This window comes from Lepidochelys kempii, chromosome 3 (assembly GCF_965140265.1).
Source record: "Lepidochelys kempii isolate rLepKem1 chromosome 3, rLepKem1.hap2, whole genome shotgun sequence".
In the NCBI taxonomy this organism is placed as follows: domain Eukaryota; kingdom Metazoa; phylum Chordata; order Testudines; family Cheloniidae; genus Lepidochelys; species Lepidochelys kempii.
In genome coordinates this window covers 45,239,725-45,249,485 of record NC_133258.1, presented here as the reverse complement: position 1 = coordinate 45,249,485, position 9,761 = coordinate 45,239,725, and the positions used below count along the sequence as shown (strand labels likewise).

Sequence of the window (9,761 nt, the reverse complement as noted above, 5' to 3'; positions counted from 1 at the left end):
AAAAATCCTCAATTAAATGCTATACATTGATAAAAACTGCTCAACTTAGAAAAAAGTACTTGAAGAGATGCTGAATTAGTTCTAGAGAAAACATTTCATCCTCTCAGACAGGCATCCTGGAAACTATTACTCTAAAAAATAACTTACAGGTGATCCTTGTAGTAACTCTTCATTTCCATGTATTTGTCAGGTGACTGAAGATTTGAAGTCATGGCTGGAAAACCCAAACTTTACTACTTTAATGGGAGAGGCAAAATGGAATTGATTCGCTGGTTGCTAGCAGCTGCTGGGGTTGAGGTTTGTTTTGGTATCTTGAACCACCTGTGTATATACCTGCCTCAAAGCTCAAACTTAAAGCTGTGTGGGGTAAACAAAAAATAAAGTGGAATTAATTGTGTATGAACAAAACAGAAGTTCTTCGTACCTGCACTAGATGCTACGTTAGTCTGGGTAGATAGAAGGGTGTGACCACGTTCTGGCAAAGCCACTTTAAATTATGTTAAAGAATAAGTTTGATTCTGAATATTTGCTACATTAGTTATCAGTGAAATGTTTAATATCCAGCTCATCAGTTATGGTGGTAACATGCACAATCTGGGGCAGGCAGGATTGCCATCTGTCTGCTTTATCTTCTTCTTTATCTTTTGGGCTGGTCTTTCCACTTTCATGGTGTTCAGTTTTTACCAGTGTGACTCCTACTCAAGGTTTGTAGTTTCAGCTGACTAATTAGTTCTCTGGCAGAGAATTAACTGTATCCCAAAAGCATTTTGTCTTCTTTGGTATGTATGAGGCTGAGCAGGGAATATTGAGCAAACTGATCAGGATCTGCTGGAAGCTATGCAGATGTTCTGAGCAGAGGGGGAAAGACAGGCAAGTGAAATGGAAGGAAACCGACATTAGCCATAGTCCTTTCTAGGGTGATGTCAGATTTCTAACTTCATAGAAGATTAGAGTTGGAAGAGACCTCAGGAGGTCATCTAGTCCAACCCCCTGCTCAAAGCAGGACCAACCCCAGCTAAATCATCCCAGCCAGGGCTTTGTCAAGCTGGGCCTTTAAAAACCTTTTAAGGATGGAGAGTCCACCATTTTCCAGGGTAATCCAGTGCTTCACCATCCTCCTAGTGAAATAGTTTTTCTTAATATCCAACCTAGTCCTCTCCCAACTTCTTAAGAGAGAGCTTGAATGAGCACTTCCATAACATTTGCCTCTCTGCTCTCCCTCCCTTATAGTAACCATCCTGAAGTCACATTTAACTGACTTCTTGGTTCTAGAGCTCTGAAAAAACTCTGTTCATATCCTGAGTGGCGCTTTTTTCTTTTTTCAGTTTGAAAAATAATTTTTGGAAAAAAGGAAACAATATGAGAAGCTCTTACAAGGTGAGTCTGGATGAAATCTGAAATATTTGACCAAGTTTTTCTTAATTTATGAGAAGGAAGGCTAAGGGAAGATTTGGTAGTTTGGGATCAATCAATTGCATACTAGCAAGGTGAAATGGAGTACTGACATCTGTAGATGGGAACGTTGCCCTGAACAGACAAGCATGCTCTTCAGTCACAGTGACTTACTGAGGATTAATAGACCTATCTGAGCTCTAAAGGCTAACCTGGCAGAAACAAATTCCCCAGAGCGTGAATGTTCTGTCCCTCTTCACGTCAGCCAGTGCCTTTGTAATGGACATTAATCCTTTCTGTCAGCAAAAAAATCACACAAGCGGTGAATCCAGAATTGTCACTCTAATTGCATCCGATGAAGTAAGCTGTAGCTCACGAAAGCTTATGCTCAAATAAACCGGTTAGTCTCTAACATGCCACAAGTACTCCTTTTCTTTTTGCGAATACAGACTAACACGGCTGCTACTCTGAAACCTGTCTAATTGGCCTGATTTTCCACTCTTCCACCTTGTATAGTCATTCAAACCTGTGTGAAATGCTACCATGTGGCAAATCAGGCTCTGTTATTTTTAGTATGTACTTAGTGTTGAAACTGGACATAGTGAGTTTTGTTTGTTTGGCTCACAAACCATGCAGTTCTCCTCATACCAGAACTGATGATAGCTATTTGGATCCCTTAATACCATGATGATAGAAGTCTCTTGGATATTTTCCTAACTCTCTCTAGAACTGTATGTCAGAATTGATGAGACTTTCCTATTAATAAGAAAAGCAGTGCTATAGAGTAAATTAGTATTTTGAGATTTGTTCCCTTCCCGCAAACACTTTTATATAATTTGTCTGAGTTTAACTCCCTGCAAAAGCTTATAGAAGCATACACTGTGCCAGCCAAACCTACGTTGCATGTGCTAGAAAGTTTTAAGTTTCTGTGCTTCAGGGAAACATCTTTGTGACGGATCGCATCACAGAAACTCCCTTGTGACTGCCACCTGAGTCAAAACCTCTGAGCCTGTTTTCCCTGCCAGCTTGGGACTTCAGTACCTTGCAGTGTTTGAGCCAGACACGCTTGCCTGCTGCAAACACAGATCCAAGTCTGAACCATGTCCCCCACAAGCTGCAGGCTTAACTGAAAACTGCTTAAGAAGTGCTCCTGTCTCCAGCACTCAGATACCCAACTCCCAATGGGGTCCAAACCCCAAATAAATCCGTTTTACCCTGTATAAAGCTTATATAGGGTAAACTCAAAAATTGTTTGCCCTCTATAATACTGATCGAGAGAGATGCACAGCTGTCTACCCCTCCCCCCAGTATTAATACTTACTCTGGTTAATTAATAAGTAAAAAGTGATTTTTATTAAATACAAAAAGTAGGATTTAAGTGGTTCCAAGTAATAACAGATGGAACAAAATAAATTACCAAACAAAATAAAATACAATACGCAAGTCTATGTTCTTGTTAGTAGCTACAGGTGTGGTGCTCTGCTCTTGTTCGATGATAACAGTCGGCTTCATGCATGTTCCCTCTGTGTGCTGCCCCAGCTCTGTGCAGATAGCTGACACAGCAGACCCCGAGAGAACTCCCAAAGACCACAGATTCTAGTAAGGTACGAAGGCACCTGGCCAGGTTTATTGTCAAACGAAGCACAATAATAGTTTCCTATATACTCTACCAGACATACCACGAATATGTGTCCCCTGGCAATAGACACAGCTCAGTCAGTGGCGGGACACTCCACTGCCCCCTAGGCTGGACGACGATGTGCCCTTCCAGACCTATTCTTATATAGGTGCAGAACAGATTATTCATCCCTCCTGTCATATTGAGGTGCAGCCCCTTTACCCATTAGGGTGCTGCTTCTCCCCTGTTACATGCTGGTTCAAACAAATCTATCCATCATGTTGTCCTTTTGACCCTGTATGTACATGCATACAAATAGGATGAATATATCCATTAGAACATAACCTTTTTATAGATATGTTACATGGCATATCTAGCATAAAACATATTCCAGTTATGTCATATTTACACTCATAAGCATGTGTCTATAAAGCATTATGGCGTGCAACGTCACAATCTTATTTCCTGGGAAATCTTGTGTTTAATACAAAAGCTAAGTCAGAATTTTGAGCAGTTTATCTATTTTGGTCATTTTACTGGTATTTAATCCTAATGTGATAAAGCATAATACAAGACACATGCATATTATCTAAACATAATCCCTGGGTTGTTCGAAGGCCCCTGTGTAGAAAAGTATTAACTGCCTCTCCTTTGCTCCCACTCTGCTGGAAAAAATACATTATGTAGGTCACTTTAAATGTTGGCATTTGGGGTGTCACTAATGCATTAAATACTTCAGTCTTGTTGATGCTTTTAAAGTAGCTATTCTCCTCGGTATTGCAGTGCCAATCTAAATGCTGATGTGTACAATCAAGGCTTGGCATGCTGAGGGGGAACTTATTATTTTTAAAACCAGGTTTGCTGAACCAAAGTAACTTTATTTCCTTCATCTATGAAAATAGCTGGGGTCCTTCCTGCAATTAATGATTTTGTTTTGACTCCACTGGTACAATTTTGTTACTGACTCCCATTGACAGTTCACATCAATTTCATTACCAAAGTAGCAGTTCTTCTGAAAGTAACTGGAAACAAATCAGAGTGTTATTGGACCCCATTTCCAGGGCAATATAAAAGATTGGGGTGGGAGTATGGGACTGTTTCCTTTTTCCTTTCCAAAGATGGATTTCTGCTCTTTCAACAAGTGCCCTTGGTGGAAATTGATGGGATGCAGATGGTGCAGACCAGAGCAATTCTCAGCTATATAGCAGCAAAATACAAACTCTATGGAAAGGACCTGAAGTAGAGAGCAATGTACTGTAACAACACTATTCTTACTCAGTCTTCTGTAGTAACCAACTGATTAACTAGAGCTTATCTAGCAAACAGATGTCGGTGCCTCAGTGGAGTTACACTGGTGTAATTGAGATCAGATTCTGGCCCACTAATTCGTTGTATTCTAGTGATTTATATCTAACAGATCTGAGCCAGTAAGTTGCTCTGCTCTGATTTTAATCAGTCTGGCTAGGCAGCCACCACAGAAGTTGGCAGGTGATGGGGTTAAAATCCAAGTCTCTTACAAAGAAAAATGGTATTCCTGTTGCTGCAAAAATCAGACTTTGCATAGTGTGATGTTGCCTTCAGGTAGGATCACATTACATAGCAGCATTATAAAGAGTACATTTTCAAGTATTCCTTCAGTAGCTGTGGGGAAGGGTGTTTAATCTCTGCTGGTCGATGTTTGGGTTAATTTGAAATTACATCCAGTCTAATTACATCCTGTGTGTCTACCAGTCTAATTGTGACCTGTTTCTCTGGGGTCTTGGAACTGTGGGTATTCAGGCTTTGCGTGCCTGTCTGTCTTCAGCAAGTAGTTGCTGAACCGACTAGAGGGGATGCCATTGTAGATTTGGTTTTTGTAAGTAGTGAGGACCTCATAGAAGAGATGATTGTAGGGTATAGTCTTGGCTCAAGTGATCATGAGCTAATTCAGTTCAAACTGAACAGAAGGATTAACAAAAAAAAACTGCAACTAGGGTTTTTGATTTCAAAAGGGCTGACCTTCAAAAATTAAGGAAATTAGTTAGGGAAGTGGATTGGACTGAAGAATTTATAGATCTAAAGGTAGAGGAGGCCTGGGATTATTTTAAATCAAAGCTGCAGAAGCTATCAGAAGCCTGCATCCCAAGAAAGGGGAAAAAATTAATAGGCAGGAGTTGTAGACCAAGCTGGATGAGCAAGCATCTCAGAGAGGTGATTAAGAAAAAGCAGAAAGCATACAGGGAGTGGAAGAAGGGAGGGATCAGCAAGGAAAGCTACCTTATTGAGGTCAGAACATGTAGGGATAAAGTGAGACAGGCTAAAAGTCAAGTAGAGTTGGACCTTGCAAAGGGAATTAAAACCAATAGTAAAAGGTTCTATAGTCATATAAATAAGAAAAAAAGAAGACCGCTAAACACTGAGGATGGAGTGGAGGTCAAGGATAATCTAGGCATGGCCCAATAGCTAAACAAATACTTTGCCTCAGTCTTTAATAAGACTAAAGAGGATCTTAGGGATAATGGTAGCATGACAAATGGGAATGAGGCTATGGAGGTAGACATTACCATATTTGAGGTAGAAGCAAAACTCAAACAGCTTAATGGGACTAAATCAGGGGGCCCAGATAATCTTCATCCAAGAATATTAAAGGAATTGGCACATGAAATTGCAAGCCCATTAGCAAGAATTTTTAATGAATCTGTAAACTCAGGGGTTGTACCGTATGATTGGAGAATTGCTAACATAGTTCCTATTTTTAAGAAAGGGAAAAAAAGTGATCCGGGTAACTACAGGCCTGTTAGTTTGACATCTGTAGTATGCAAGGTCTTGGAAAAAATTTTGAAGGAGAAAGTAGTTAAGGACATTGAAGTCAATGGTAAATGGGACAAAATACAACATGGTTTTACAAAAGGTAGATCGTGCCAAACCAACCTGATCTCCTTCTTTGAGAAAGTAAGATTTTTTAGACAAAGGAAATGCAGTGGATCTAATTTACCTAGATTTCAGTAAGGCATTTGATACCATGCCACATGGGGAATTATTAGTTAAATTGGATAAGATGGGGATCAATAGGAAAATTGAAAGGTGGATAAGGAATTGGTTAAAGGGGAGACTACAACGGGTCCTACTGAAAGGTGAACTGTCAGGCTGGAGGGAGGTTACCAGTGGAGTTCCTCAAGGATCGGTTTTGGGACCAATCTTATTTAATCTTTTTATTACTGACCTTGGCACAAAAAGTGGGAGTGTGTGTAGCCAGACAGCCAGCCCGCCCCCTCCCCCCCTCAGACCAGCATTGCTGGAAACACAGGAGGAAGCCGGAACAGGGCACTTAACATATATTCCAGCACAGCCTTTGAAGCTGTGAAAGCACAGGTGTGCTGCTACAATGTGCCTCTGGGAACAGATACAACAATTAAGCTCACAGCAGGCAGAGGCCCTGCAACAGACATGGCTCTTAGCCCCTACTAAATAGCGTGATGCACACACACCAACATCCTAGGTGGGAAAATATTTACCCTGGTAAAAGAAATGTCCAGTAGTCGAAACTTATTGTTTCTCTCCCTTGCAAGTGTAAACTACTCTTGCAAAAGCTGGCGTCACCCCGACAGACCAGCCTCAATTTGGCATAAGAAAGGAGAAAGAGAATAAAGGAGTACAGAGGTATAAGTAGGGGACCTACAGCACCATGATTTTTGAGTGCTTTTCACTATCTATCTGCTGGTCAGATAAGTGACAGCCTCCCAAGGCTTCTGCAGCTAAGAGGGTCCCTAAGCCTTGTCCCTTATTTGTCTTTCCGCGGAATTGAGTGACCGATCCTGGCTTGGCACCACTGGAATCGAGAGATGCAAGGAGGGTAAGAAGCACCCACACCTGATCTCCTATCTTTAGTGTACACATATTTTGAAATAGAGCTCTATACTTTGTTTTCTTTCTTTGGGATTGTGGCTTCAGTTTTGTAACTTGTTTGTGTGTGTAACATCTCTACATTTAAATAAGTAGGCACTAGCAATTTTGTAACCACATGATTAGAATCTAGCTTAATAAATTTTGGTAACCATTTGTGCATAAGCCTGACTTGTTTTCTCTGGTTTTCTGTAAAGCAGCCAACACAATTAAAGAACCTCAGCCGTTTTGGCTCTAAAGCCTGGCCATTAGGTGAGCGTACTAAGAGCTTAGCGTTGAGTTGTGCCGCCTCCACGGGGCAAACTCTTGGGGCACCTTTCAGTCAATCCTGGCTGCCCGCTGCGAAGGAGCTATGAGCTCTAGCAGTTAAAGTCACGGGTGTGGAGAGGCTCTTAGTGCTGCCATTGGGGCACCTGTCAGTCAGTATTGACTGCCCGCTGCGAAGGACTCTGAGCTCTAGCAGTTAAAGTCACGGGTGGTTAGGACCTTGGGGCATCCGTCAGCCTAGCCCGGGCTGCCCGCCGCGAAGGGACAGTGCGTCCTAGCGGTTAAAGTCATGGATGGTATAAACGGGCATAGCTGGCACCTCACCAAACATCCTTGGCCGTCGGCTAACAGTGTGCTAATAAAGTTTGCAAATGATACAAAGCTGGGCGGTATTGCCAATTTAGAGAATCCTACAGGAGGGTCTGGATGACCTTGTAAACTGGAGTAATAGTAATAGGATGAAATTTAATAGTGAGAAGTGTAAGGTCATGCATTTAGGGATTAATAACAAGAATTTTAGTTATAAACTAGGGACGCATCAATTAGAAGTAACGGAGGAGGAAAAGGACCTTGGAGTATTGGTTGGTCGTAGGATGACTATGAGCTGCCAATGTGATATGGCCATGAAAAAAGCTAATGCGGTCTTGGGATGCATCAGGAGAGGTATTTCCAGTAGGTATAAGGAGGTTTTAGTACCGTTATACAAGGCACTGGTGAGACCTCACCTGGAATACTGTGTGCAGTTCTGGTCTCCCATGTTTAAGAAGGATGAATTCAAACTGGAACAGGTACAGAGAAGAGCTACTAGGATGATCCGAGGAATGGAAAACTTGTCTTATGAAAGGAGACTCAAGGAGCTTGGCTTGTTTAGCCTAACTAAAAGAAGGTTGAGGGGAGATATGATTGCTCTCTATAAATATATCAGAGGGATAAATACCGGAGAGGGAGAGGAATTATTTAAGCTCAGTACCAATGTGGACACAAGAACAAATGGATATAAACTGGCCACCAGAAAATTTAGACTAGAAATTAGACGAAGGTTTCTAACCATCAGAGGAGTGAAGTTTTGGAATAGCCTTCCAAGGGAAGCAGTGGGGGCAAAAGACCTATCTGGCTTTAAGATTAAACTCGATAAGTTTATGGAGGAGATGGTATGATGGGATAACATGGTTTTGGTAATTAAATATTCATGGTAAATAGGCCCAATGGCCTGTGATGGGATATTAGACGGACTAAATTATTAGATATTAGACGGACCGAGTTACCCAGGAAAGAATTTTCTATAGTATCTGGCTGATGAATCTTGCCCATATGCTCAGGGTTTAGCTGATCACCATATTTGGGGTCGGGAAGGAATTTTCCTCCAGGGCAGATTGAAAGAGGCCCTGGAGGTTTTTCACCTTCTTCTATAGCATGGGGCACGGGTCACTTGCTGGAGGATTCTCTGCTCCTTGAAGTCTTTAAACTACGATTTGAGGACTTCAATAGCACAGATATAGGTGTGAGGTTTTTTGCAGGAGTGGTGGGTGAAATTCTGTGGCCTGTGTTGTGCAGGAGGTCAGACTAGATGATCATAATGGTCCCTTCTGACCTAAATATCTATGAATCTATACTCCCTCCTTTAAGGCAAACTGAAAGTTGGAAGTAGCATTATTGTTAAACACTTATATAGTTGTAATACCTAGAAGCCAATTAGTTCAGGACCCCATTTTTGTGGGCATTGTACAAAAATAGGAAATGACCATACTTACCCCAAAGAGCTTAACCTAAAAGACTCGAAACTGCAGCTGGGATAGACGCATACACATGGGCCACAGTGGAGGTTCAGGAAGGCAAGGTGATAAATAGGGTGTGGGCAGCAGCAGTAATCACAATTCACTGGTTGTCTTACTACATACATGAACCAGGGGATATTATGTAAGACACATTTCCTATAACTTGGCTTCCCTGAGAATCTTTCTTCTAGCAGAATACCTCCTTGTTAATTAATCTAGGTTTAACTTGAGCCACAGCCTTTACATTTTAAACCATTTCCAGATGATTTGATTCACACTTGTATGGTAGTGTGGTAGCCAACCTTATATGGTAGCTAACCTTATTACTTATTGCATGTGGCTGAAAGTTTTTGAAGTGCCTTAGAATATATGTGGGGAAGGTGTAAAAGAGCTACCAGTGATTGTTCCAGAGTAATCTGCTCTAGATAGTCATAATTTTTGAACTGAAATAGGACCCCAGTTGTGAAGCTGACAGAGGCTAAAGTTTGCACTGATATCTAAAAATGTCTCCTAATGAATGAATTGGGTCCTTCTGAGAGAGCTTTTCAAGAGACTGTCTCTTTAGAAAAGAGGGTGGGATTAGAGTTCGCATAATTGAGTCATAGTCTTGTGTGATGAGCCTCTAATTTCTAGTGAGACAGGCTGAATGGATGCAAGGAGGCCATCTCACCAGGTCATCTTCAATTGTTAAATCCTCTTGGTATTATGTTTTGAGTCAATGTCCAGATATCTCCGATCCAGAAAACTGAATAAAGGGGGATATCTGAAAATTGCTACACTAAATCAAATCTGGCTAGGTACTGCAGTCTACTACAAACTAAGAAATT

General features: G+C 41.3%; 1 pseudogene; it reads left to right on the top strand.

Annotated features, from left to right (window-relative positions):
- The first annotated feature begins 210 nt into the window (after positions 1-210).
- LOC140908766 (glutathione S-transferase 3-like) overlaps positions 211-9,761 on the top strand; it is a 33,889-nt pseudogene continuing 24,338 nt past the window's right edge.